Consider the following 13,237-nt stretch of genomic DNA (forward strand, 5'->3'; position numbering starts at 1 on the left):
GCCGAGCGAGGGGCGGAGCTTGGAGCGGCGCAAACACCTCCAGACCTCGCGGTTTCTCTGCTAGCTGGCTGTCTCCAGGTCTCCCTTTCACATCTCCGGAGCTCTCCCCAGCCCGGGAACACCTCCTCGCACCAATTCACACCCCCAGGCAACCCCACTCCTGCTCCCGCACAGGCATGCTTGCCTCCAGCTCCGGGAAGGGGAGGGCCGAATCTCTTTCAGGCAATGATGTCATCTGTAATGTACACTGTACATGAGAAGCTCCGGGCTTCTCTCCCCCGACCCCATCCCCTTCTGTTCTCCCAATCAATCTATTCTGTCTAGCCTGATTAATTAGTTCCGGGCACATTGACCACAGCAAGAAAATCCCTGCTTGGGAGAAGTGAGGTAGGGATGAAGTGTACCTGTTCCCATGTTCACCTCCTCATCCAGTGAGGTGATCCAAAGGTTAGCGCAAGAGTGGTGCCGTGGGTGGGAACAGCTCCCTCTTGCTCTAATCGCTTTTTTCCTTTTCCTTTTTTTTAGTTTAAAAGCAGATAGATTGTGGTTTGGCTTCCTCCAACTATTAGCCACTCCCTAATCCTAGCAGCTGTTTCAGCGCCCCCGCCCCATCTCTGGAAGGGAAACCTGAAACTTTAAATTCAAACTCTGATTTGTTATAAATTCAAACTGACATAACAGATTAGGAATGCCTGGAACTGAAATGGAAGATTAATACAAAAATCTCCCCCTCCCCCTTCTTATTCCCTCCTGCTCCCTTTCCAAAAGGGGAAGCTTGACATTGATATTCCAAAAAAGAACGGGAGAGTAACAGCTGACTGTAAACGAACCACAGGCAGGAAATTCTCTTTCCTAACATATGACAGAACAGCAGAAGGTCGCCAAGATAGGACCTTCCTCCTGGGCAGGGAGCCACCAGGTCATAAACTCTATGTTGTTTTTGAAGGCCAGCCCTTTGAGGCACCGTATATTAAGCTTGAAAGAGAAGTTAAAGTTGACTTAATTCAACCTGTTCAATTCATGAATCCCCCAAGAACATTCCTGATGAATAGACTCAACTCTTTCTAGTGGTAAGAGCTTACTACTTCCCAAGTTAGTCCCTTCTGGTTTTTTTTTTAATATTTTATTTTTTTATTTGAAAGAGAGAGTGAGAGAGAGCATGAGTGGGGGGGAGGGGCAGAGGGAGAGATAGACTCCCCACTGAGCAGGGACTATGCCAGACTCTATCCCAGGACCCTGGGATCATGACCTGAGCTGAAGGCAGATGCTTAACCGACTGAGCCACCCAGGTACCTGTCCCTTCTATTGCCTAAAGAAGTTCTTCTTTATATTCAGTAGAATTCTGTACACTCCTCTTCCCTCCCCACACTCCACTAAGTGGTCCCAAAACTGTTTTTGTCACTTTCTCAGGAGGATTTGTAGTTTGTCAGCATGATTCTCAAAGTGACATTTAGAACAGGAAATGATGTTCCCTGTGTGGTCTGACCAGTATAAATCCAGGGGAATTATGGCCACACTTGCTTTAGAGGGTATGTCTATTCAAATACATTTACTGCCATATCTCATTCATTATGAGCTTGTGGTCAATTAAAAGTCCTAAGTATTTTTCACTTGAACTGTTGCAGAGTCGTTTTTAGTTATTAGGAATTTTGAAAAAATGATTATGGAACTACATTTATTGCTGTTAAAATTTATCAGTTTCAACTAATTGTCACATCCTGTTAGTACTCTTATTGAATCCACATTCAATCATCCAACATATCTTTCTTCTTCAGCTTTGTTTCATCTCTAGGCTTGACAATCACCTGATCCAAACATAGATGGTTTTTTTTAATAGATAGGGGGAAAAAAAAACAAAGAAGAGTCCATTGACATGCTTTTAGAGATCTCACTCTAGCTTGACAATGAGCTACTAATTAGACTTTTTGATATGGTTTCTCAATCACAAATACTGAAATGTGTCTCTCTATTTTCCATACTTACAGCATGACACATCCTGAAAACTTAACACAAAGAGTGTATGTGAGAAAAATTACATTGATAATGGTCCAGAGAAAAGAGGTAGGATCGATGGTTTACACTTACATGGAAATAGATTTTCAGCAATATATTTCAAATGATTCCAAAGTGAAATGAATTACCTTTTGTTATGTTCAAGCAGTTGTTCTCCAAAGAATTACTGGGATGTTGCAGAAAAAAAAAAATCTTCTACAGGTTAGAAATTTGGAATAGATTACTGATAAAGTTCCAACAACCTTTGAGATTCTATGATTTTATTGAAAGTCCCATCCAAATACATAGAGCAACTGAGATATTTTCAGTCTGATAAATCTGTCAACACCACCCCCACAACCACCACCACCACCACAGTGGGAACTGGCTGAATTTTACATAATTTTTCTTACATCCATTTGTGCTATTAGGAAATAATCACAATGTTCTTTTCTAAATGTTTACCTGACCACTTTGAGGATTTTACATGAGATTTTAGAAACAGCTTATTTGCCTCTAGTTTGCATGTGACACTCTCTCTTCTATTGAAAATAGGAGCATTTGGTCTTTTCAGTTTTCTGACATTTCCTTTGATTTTTGGCAGTGGCTCTCTATCACTCTTGAAAGTACCTTAAGTTCCCTGAAGTACATTCTACCTTGTTCTAAGAATTTTTAACTCATTTTAATTGTTTAAGTTATGCCTTCCTCCTTTCTGCCATTTTGGTTTCAGTACTTTTTTACTGTTTTGTTTTTAATCTTTTCCAATCTTATGACCATCTTCCCTTTACAGCTGATGATGAAACCATCCATTTTAGTCTACAAACAGTAGCCAGAGCACTTTTTGTATTTTATAAGATCATGTACCTTTCTTGCTTAAAGTCCTTCAATGGCATTTCATTGCACTTAATAAAATCTAGACTCCTCACCTGCCCTAAGGTCTGGCTAGATTTTCACACTTGTGTCTACCATTCCCTATCTTGTTCACAATGTTCCATTACACAAACTTATTAAGCTTTTTCTCAACATAGAGCCTTTGTGCCAGAAGTCCCCTCTTCCCAGAATGCTCTTTTTTTTTTTAAGATTTTATTTATTTATTTGAGAGAGAGAATGAGAGACAGAGAGCATGAGAGGGAAGAGGGTCAGAGGGAGAAGCAGACCCCCCGCTGAGCAGGGAGCCCGATGTGGGACTCGATCCTGGGACTCCAGGATCATGACCTGAGCCGAAGGCAGTCGCTCAACCAACTGAGCCACCCAGGCGCCCCCCCAGAATGCTCTTTATCCTGTGGCTGGTTTCTTATCATTAAGGTCTTGCCTCAAGTGACTTCTCCTTAGTGTGGCACTCCTGGTCATGCTTTCTAAACTGGTTTCCTGCTCACTTTCCCCATCTGAAGCTACTCTCTATGTCATTATCCTGCTTCTTGTTCTTTATATCTTCTCTTACTATCCAAGAATTATTTTATTTGAAATTTAATGCATTTGCTTATTTTCTGTTTCCTCCTGTCAGGATGTAAGCTTCATGAAAGCAGCCTTGTTTGCTCTGTTTGCTGCTGTACTCCTATGCCCAGGTTGGTACCAGGCAGATTATTAGATCCTCTATGAATCCTGAATGAATGAATAAATGGACGGATGAATGAGTAAGAATACGGTGGAAGGGGTGAGGAGCCCAGGCCATAATCAGTAGAGGGAACAGAAAAAAAAATAATCAGAGAAATGGGAGATCAGAAAGACACAATGCCACAATAGACAAGGAAAGAAAATATTGAGACTTAAGGGACACTCCCCCTTACAGGGGACTTCAGCCAACTGTGCTCAGAGATTGAGAAAGAGGAGAGAAGTGTATGGGGCCTGAGGTATTTAGAGATTTTGAGGTAGAGGGGAAAGAATGACTCTGACAGCAAGAGAGGAATGGCATCTGAGATATGCACAGAGATGTTACTTTTCCTAAGGAAAGAAACCCATTTCACTAAGATTATGGGGGGAAATTAGAAACAGCATTAGGGGCAGTGACACTGAGTAAAGATAAAGCAGAGAGAGATCTTAGGATACACATATGGATCTTAGTAAAGGAAGCAAAATTATCTCCTGAAAAGGAGGGGCTGGGAAGGAACAGGGGAGCTACAGATGGGAGAGATGGTGTGGGCCCCTTCTTGATGCATTTCAAGATCAACACATACCTGAACTAAGAGTCAAGATGCAGACATCAGAGCCCAATGTAGGCAAGTCGAGTGACCTGCTTTTGCTATTCTAAATGGATTTTGAAAAATAGTGCATAACCCATGGGACAAGGAGAGTAAAAAAACATGTTTATTTTAAACTGTGGCAAAGAGCACATGTGGGACTGGGAGATATCAGGCTCCCCCAAATCATTCCCTCATCCGAATGCCAGCTGTGTGGTTACTGTCACCACCCAAGGGAAGTTTGGGATTAGGACAGGAAATAGTGACAATATGACCAGACTATGTAATCCCTTCCTGGATCTTCACATGGCAGAGAACCTGGCAGGTAAAATGAGGCCAAAAATGTTTGTTGAATTGAATTGAATTTCATCTGCTGATCAGGGAAGCCAGAACACTCTTGACATCCAGGAGTGCCCTACAAACACTCATAACACCTCCTGTGGGCAAGAGTAGCCAGTGTCACTGATCTTAACCAATCTTCAGGAAGCCCATGGTACACATCTATGAGAAAGCTGTCAATAGGTAGTTATAATAATCTAAACATTTGAATGGGGAAAAAGAAAATATAATTGGTGATAAGGTACTTCAAGCTTCCCAGAAGAAAAGTTATATTTCAAGTATTGCTGTTACTCTGGCATAATTTCTTATGCATTTCTGGCTTGGGCTCTTAGGCTAGACACAAGGAGAAAGACTTTTGGAGAAACAAGGTCCTTATTGCCTTTGCTGCTGAACTAAAACATCTGGTTATTCTGATGTTTGGTGCAGAATAAACAACACCTGAGCCCTGGATGACTCAATGCTCATCAGAAACAATATTGAAGAAGGAGAAAAAGAAACCACAAAATGACCCTCAGGTGGGGGACAGGATGTCTGTCTCAGGCCTCTTTCGGCTCTGAGATAGTACTGACATTTTCACTTGACCACTCTGAACCAATTTTCTCTCTCTAATTGTCTGCCTCCCAGAGTTACTGGAAGTACAAATGAACTAATGGGTGGATGTGTTTTGGATTTTGTAAAGTCTCATAAATCCACGAGGTATTAGGCTCCTGTTTAGATTATTTCTTTAATCCTTACAGAGATGTACCCAGCTGTTAACTTCAGCATGATGAGAAATAATCAACCTTTCATGATTTGTCAATGCCTTTGTTATCATTTTCATCACCAACATCATTATCTTCATCATTATCATAATATTTGAGAGTATGCTTTGGCCCCAGAACAATGCTATGCACTTTGTATGGATTTAACTCATTTAATCCTCACAATGATTTTAAGGAGTAGACATTATTCTCTTTCTCTCTCTCCTTTTTTTTTTTTTTGAGGAAATATAAGAGAAGTTAAATGACTTGCTCATTCAACTTGTATATGGCAGAACTATGACTCAAACCCAAGGCTCTTTGTCTTCAAAGTCTTAAGGACTTAACTGCTTCCTATAAGATCTTCACCATCAAAAGACACTTCCATGTGCAAATCAATCAGAAAGTTAATGACTCCTTATGCAGTGTGAAGTCCTAAGATGAGTGCTCTGTGTGTGTGTATTTATATGTAAGAAAAAGTAGGTATAACCTCTTTACTCACAAAGCTTCAAGTATTACAGAAAAGTATGGAATCTAAGTAAGTAGACAAGAAAAAATCCAATATAATTTGTGTTCTTTCTTTTTCTTTCTTTCTTTCTTTCTTTCTTTCTTTCCTTCCTTCCTTCTTTCCTTCTTTCCTTCTTTCCTTCCTTCCTTCCTTCCTTCTTTCCTTCCTTTCCTTTCCTCTCTCTCTCTCTCTCTTTCTTTTATCTTTTTTCTTTCTTTCTTCCAGAGTGGAGAGGGCTTATAGTCACTTATCATTTAGAGAGCTCACATGGATTAATAGGAATGAAAAACTCCTTGTTGTTGGTCTGTTTTGTGTATGGGGGAGCCATTAACTTTCTGATTGATTTGCACATGGAAGTGTCTTTTGATGGTGAAGATCTTATAGGAAGAAGTTAGCCCTTAAGACTTTGAAGACAAAGAGCCTTGAATTTGAGTCATAGTTCTGCCATATACAAGTTGAATGAGCAAGTCATTTAACTTCTCTTACATTTATTTCCTCAAAAAAAAAAAAAAGGAAAGAGAGAGAAAGAGAATAATGTCTATGTTCCTTTTCAAAAGGAACAACTGCTTGGCCTCATTTTACAGTTTTGTTTTTATGAACACAACATATTTCATTGAATTCTCATGATATACATGACATATGAGAGCCTAGTCATCTATTTTAAAGATGGAGAAAATTGATATCTAGAGAGATTAAATTACTTGCATACTGTTAAACTTCACTTATTCATTCATTTATAAAATTTTTACTGAGTGCTTACTCTATGCTAGGTATTGCATTAGTCTGTGGCTTTAAAACAATAACTGAAATTGTATGGTTATTGTATATAGGTAGCCTGGAAGATGGAGTCACAGATTATACTTTGAACCTGGGGAGCAAGGAGGTAGCTGGGAAAGTTTTGAAGGAGGTAATATTTGAGTAGATGAGTAAAATTTCCCAAAGAAAGGAAATGGTAGATTGGGGGTTAAAGAGTGTCCTGAGAGGATCACCTTGTAGATGCAGGTAACACACTCCTGATTCTTAATTTGGGGCATGTATCACTGAATAACACTGCCATTTTCAAGTAAGGCCATGATTTGGAGTGGCTAAATGGAGCAATGGAAAAGAATGGTATCTTTGGGATCAGACAGGTTTATCCTGGATACTCTGCCTGTTATTTCTGTACCTTGGACAAGTTACTTAATTCTTCTGAACCTTAGTTTCTTCTGTCAAAATGAAAACAATAATAATACTACGTACCTTGTAGCTATTTATGAAGATTAAATGAATTAAACAAATTGGGGTGCCTGGGTGGTTCAGTTGGTTAAGGGACTGCCTTCGGCTCAGGTCATGATCTCAGGGTCCTGGGATCGAGCCCCGCATCGGGCTCCCTGCTCAACGGGAAACCTGCTTCTCTCTTTCCCACTCCCCCTGCTTGTGTTCCCTCTCTCGCTGTCTCTCTCTGTCAAATAAATAAAATCTTTTAAAAAAATGAATTAAACATATAAATCACCTGGAGCAACACCTGGCCCTTAGCATAAACTTTTTTCTTTCTTTTTTTTTTTTTTTAAGTAAGCTCTATGCCCAGTTTGGGGCTTGAACTCACAACCCTGAGATCAAGAGTCACATGCTCTATCAACTGCACCAGCCAGGCACCTCTTAGCATAAACTTAATAAACACTATTTCCGGGGCACCTGGGTGGCTCAGTTGGTTAAGCGACTGCCTTCAGCTCAGGTCATGATCCTGGGGTCCTGGGATCGAGCCCCGCATTGGGCTCCCTGCTCAGTGGGAGGCCTGCTTCTCCCTCTCCCACTCCCCCTACTTGTGTTCCCCCTCACGCTGTCTCTCTCTCTCTCTCTCTGTCAATTAAATAAATAAATAAAATCTTTAAAAAAATAAAAATAAAAAAATAAACACCATTTCCTCCCTTCTTCATAAATTCATAAATAAGGAGTAAGCATTATAGCTCTCTCTCTCTCTCTTTTTTTTTTTTAGAAAACTAAAGTCAACAGAAGTTCAGTGACTTGGCCACCCAACTTGTATGCGGCAAAACCACCAATTCTGTTTTCTATTCTTTGATGTCCCACACTAATGGTGGGACTCAGATTTCCACTAGCAGCTGTGTGTTGCCAGGAGGAGCTCAACACAACAACTCCAGGACTTGGAGGAGGAGAGGGAAGAGACTCCATATTCAGACCATATGAAACAATAACATAGCTTTTTAAAAATATTGCATTTCTGTAAGTACTTATAAGAGAATGTGACTATGCTGAGTGTTTGGGAAAGGCACAGAGCTGGACTTTGTGTTTCAGAATGATTAATGAAGTCACACTGAGAACACCTGACTGAGTGGCTGCCAAGGTCTTTTATCCTGCCCTCGGATTTCTTTGTCCATTCTCCCACACCATGATGGAGATGATGCCCACACCCCACACTTCTATCACAGCGTTTGTCAAATAACCTTGTAACTGGGTGCGCTGGGGTCTGTTTCCATCACTAGTCTGTGTTCTCCCTTCTAGTGCAAAGATTTGCATTCTGAATTCCAACATGGGGATTGGAGAACACAATTTCCCTTACCATGGTGGTAAAGATGGCCCCACCTTCTCTATGTTCTCCACCCTTAAAGGAGTGAGAGTAGGAACTCACTCACCTTTCAGATGAATGAGAAACCTGCATTGGGGAATGAGGATGAAAAATATAAATACAGGCTTCCTTTGGGTAAGGAAAGTTTGAATTTCCCAGGGAAATTACAAAAATTTTAATTCATCTTTGAATTTGCAGAAATTAGCAAAGTTCTTGGAAAATAGTATTAAAGACACAATCTATAGTGAGGATCAGACATCAGGAGTGAGAAGGTGGCACATTTACAAATGGTTATATTATAAAACAGCGTAAGAGTAAGATATGGAGGACCAGATAAAAGGCTGGCTACACCTCAAACAGTAAAAGGTCCACCAAAAAAGGTACATTTAAAACCTTCTTGAAACAAAGATAAGATTTCAACAGGAAGTGTTTGAAAAGCATGACATTCTTTACAGGTAAGCCAACATGAACAAAAGCATAGAAGCAGAGAAGTTTCAGACCTGAGATAGGGAAAGTGAATGATTTAGTTCATCTCAACCCTGGACACATTTAGAGAAATAATGCTGGAAACATTAAATTAAGTAAATAGTCTTTAATGCCTTTTAAGGAGTCTAGACTTAGTCTGAGAGATAATTGGGAGTCATTGGAGATTTTAAAGCATGTGAATGAGGTGATATAAAATGGGGTTTAGGAAAATTAATCTGGCAGAATAAGAGACATAGAATGGGAAAAATTGGAGAAATGATTGCTTTAGCTGTAATAAGAAGGAAAAAGGAGCTGATGTAGGGCAGTATGAGTGGGAGATATCTGATTCAGAAGAAAATGTGAAGGTGTAATACATTGGATTTGGCAAATGACCAAGTGTGAGGCAGGGAAGAAAGTTCACACTAGTCATGGAGGAGGAGGCAACTTCGATGCCATCCAAAGTCATAGAAAAGATAGCAGCAGTGGTGATTTGGGGAAAAAACTGATGAACGTTGGATTTTGTTTGGTATATTTTGTGTTGCAGATTCTGATAGATTGCCCAGAAATTTAAATCTGGTCCTCAGAAGAGATCATGGATTTAGTCATCAGGATAGGAGAGTCATTCTTATAGAGTGATAATTGAAGTAATGGAAATGGCTGATATTTGAAAGAGAGACTATAAAGTATAAGAAATCTAAGGATACCTAAATTTAGGGGGGTAGAGGCAGCAGTCAGGCCAGTAACAGAGATGGAAACAGAGTGATCAAAGTGATAGGAAATCAAAATAGTGCCGTGTCAGGGACGAAAGCGGGGGTGGGAATGTTCCATACTGATAGTGAGTGCGGTAGCAGAGACTTAAGTGGGTTAAAAATTGGCTGGGAGACTTGGTAATCAGGAAATCACTGATGACCTTATGAGGAGTTTCAGCTGAGGGTCAAGAGGAGGCCATATTATGGAAGAAGTTGAACAAGAAGCGTTGGTACAAAACTAGTGATGCGATTGGTTTGATTATATTTGCAAAACATTTGATAGTGGGAGTGAAATTGTTGATAGGAAACTTTAGGATAAGTAAGGATTTTTCTGGGAAGGTCATATCGGCAAGAGCTTAGAAGTCAACTCAGAAGGAAAGACCAAATTTGTGGGAAAAGGGCAATCACTGATGCATGAGCTTCATAACAAGGAGGAGGGGGTTGAACCAAGAGCACTGGCTGGAGTAAACCTCAGCTTCAGGGGAGGTGGAAGAAGAGGAAGAGGAAGGATACACAGGGATGTGGAGGTAGCAAGGAAAGACTTTGAAGTTGCTCAAATGTGAGAGATTATATGTCAGTAAAACAGGCAATAAAGTTATCTGCTATAAGTGGGAAGCTGGACAGAACTGGGGCCTTGAGGAGAATGAGAGAGAGATCGAAAATTCTCTAGGAATTGGGATGATTAATTAATAGAAAGTGAATGAAAGCAGATGTGAGTATCAGTAGAGCCAACAAAGAATGGATTGTGGTGGATCCATTCCAAATGGCTTCAAGGCTTTCTCCAGTAACATTGCCAACCATTCCTGAAGGCTGGAGAGTGGCAAGGTAGAACAGGAGAAGTTCAAGGTGTCGAGACATCCTGGAGTGGTGTAAAGTATGTTTGTGAAATGGTTAATTAACCAACAGATGTGATAGAGAAGAAGAATAAAGGGGCGCCTGGGTGGCTCAGTTGGTTAAGCATCTGCTTTCCGCTCAGGTCACGATCCCAGGACCCTGGGATCGAGCCCCACGTCGGGCTCCCTGCTCAGTGGGGTGTCTGCTTCTCCCTCTCCCTCTGCCTGCTGCTCCCCCTGATTGTGCTCTCTTTCTCTCTCTCTCTGTGTCAAATAAATAAATAAAATCTTAAAAAAGAAGAAGAAGAAGAAAGAATCAGGGAGTAGGGCGCCTGCATGGCTCAGTTGGTTAAGCATTCGACTCTTGATTTCAGCCCAGGTCATGATCTCAGGGTCATGAGATCGAGCTCTGAGTTGGGCTCTGCGCTCAGCAGGGAGTCTGCTTGAGATTTTCTCTCTCTCACTCTCCCTCTGCCCCTTCCTCTACATGCACATGTGCCCACTCTCTCTCTCAAATAAATAAATAAATAAATAAATAAATAAATAAATAAATAAAAGATAAATAAAAAAGAATCAGGGAGCAACTGGTAGTGACAGGAAGACTAAGAAGCAGTGTTAGGGACTGTAAGTAGTTGAGAGAGAAGAGCAGGAGATCATTATCAGAGGGGATATTTGGGGTATTGACATCTCTAGGACGGAACCACATCAAGGGATAAGCAAGTCTGTATTGTGGAGGTCCTGCTAAGTGACTGAGTACATTGCAGAAGGAAGACATTGGAGTTGAAGAGATCAGGAATATGTAATTTTTCAATTTATATACTTCTGCAAGAATTGGAATTATTTTTCCAGCAAGCAAATATTGCTCCCAGAATTTTTTTAAAACAATAAAATCAAAACAAACTTAGAGCATTCAAATGAATAAAGCAGGGGGAGAAATTTCAGGCTCAGATCCAGGCCAGTAAGTCAACAATTCTTTACTGAACTGACTAACTGTTCAGCTGGACTGGATTGAAAGTTGGTGAATGTTTGCCTGTCTCTGGAATTAAAAAGAAAGGAAAGAGACCAGAATACAAGGAACATTATCAGCATGGATTGTTGGCATTCTTGAAGGTGATGATTAAGACGAAAAGAGAGAACAACCATTCTTTAGGTGAAGAAACCACTGAGTAAGATGGGCAAAGTATAGGGAAGTTGGTGGAGAACTTTGAGGAGGGTACAAGAGTGACTGTGACTTCTGTGAGCTCCATAAAGGAAGAGTTGAACCACCTGGATATGGCAATGTGGGAGCAGAGATAATGAATGCGTCTCTTCCGGAGAGTAGAAGTAGATTGGGCATAGGGCCTCTTTTGAAAGAATTATAAGAGATTTAGTATTGTTGAGGGCTGGGGAATGAGGTAAGAAAAGACTCAGTTAATAGAAATGAAAAACATAAAAGTCAAATTTAGGGGAATATTTCAAGTTCATAAAAGGACAAGGCTGAGTTCTTAATAACACCATAGTTCCTCTGTACCTGGCATGCGTGATGCGTAAATATAACCCCAATAAATAAGCAACTGTGTATTGCTGGCAGTCCCTGGGAGCCTTGAAGGCCTCAGAGGGAAGAGAAGATGTCTCTTGTTTTTAGGCAGCAGGAAAGAGACATGCCCTTGGCTCCTTCCTGTGTGTAGCTGAGGCAGAAACTAGGAGTAAAGAAGCTGCTTCTTTTTTAAATCTCCTCGCAAATGGTCTACTGCTTTGGTCTTCATCTTCAGGACCACATGAAAAGAGAGAAGAGGATTCCAGCACTTTCCTGAGACTTACCAAGCAGAAGATGGTGCTTTCAGTTTTAAAGTAAATTAACAAAAGAGTTTAGATCCTTTAAATTCTACTTTGAATTATCAGGAAGTGGCTAAAAAAAAAATCTAAGCGATATAAAAAACAAAAGATGGCTTTTTAAAAAAAGGAAGAAAAAAGGAGAACTAAAGGATCTAATTCATCCTCAGCTTAAAAGTTGGATCACAGTATCAAAGACATCACCAATGCCATGGAAGGGTCTGCTGCTAATATTCTATTTATAACTGATGCTTATTGAGTTTGTCATTGTGGAGCATTACATATATTATCTCATGTTGTAATCCTTACAACAACCTTAATAGGCATGTGTTATTATTCTGCCCATTTTACATATAAGGAGACCGAAGAGCAGCAAGGCAAGGAAAAGTCCACAAAGTCACACAGCTAACAGACTCACGATTGACTCGGGTACCACCTATAATACCTTTCTTGGTACCAAGGAGCTTCATCTCTTGGAGGAAGGATACACAACATGAGGGGAAGTGGCAATAAGAGAAACTTGGGTTTGAGCTAAAGAAGAACTTCTTGAGTGCTTAACAGACAGTGGAATCAAGGAGAGAAACATCTTCCTGGGGAAATTTAGGTATTTTCCTCCTCCCCTCCCCCCTCCGCCCCTTTTTCTTTTCTTTTTTCTTTCTCTTTCTTGGCTGGCAGGACAGAGACAGAACAGCTTCCAGCTGATGTAACCTCTTTGGTTTCATGCCATGGACTTGAGAAGCCCCAACTTTCACTCCTCACCTACCAGACCCTGCTGACTCGACACCCCCAGTGGAATGAGCAGCACCAGATCTACAGCTTTCCTAGAAGTTTCAGTGCCGGCGGCATAAAAGTCATTCTCATCTTGTGAGGGAAGACGAGCCTTCTGAACAGTTGCCGAGTTTGAGAGCCTTATTTAGATTCCCTTAAAAAGTCACCTCCTGTTCTCCATTTGGATGAGTATCTGTTCCAGCTAGATGAGGCCGCAGCTGGAGCTGCCTTCCTGGCCGGGATTCATAACTGTAGTGGGAAGACCACAATAGAAGATCCTACAGAGTGAGGACC

This window comes from Mirounga leonina, unplaced genomic scaffold, assembly GCF_011800145.1.
Source record: "Mirounga leonina isolate KUSES-001 unplaced genomic scaffold, KU_Mleo_1.0 Mir_153, whole genome shotgun sequence".
Taxonomy (NCBI): domain Eukaryota; kingdom Metazoa; phylum Chordata; class Mammalia; order Carnivora; family Phocidae; genus Mirounga; species Mirounga leonina.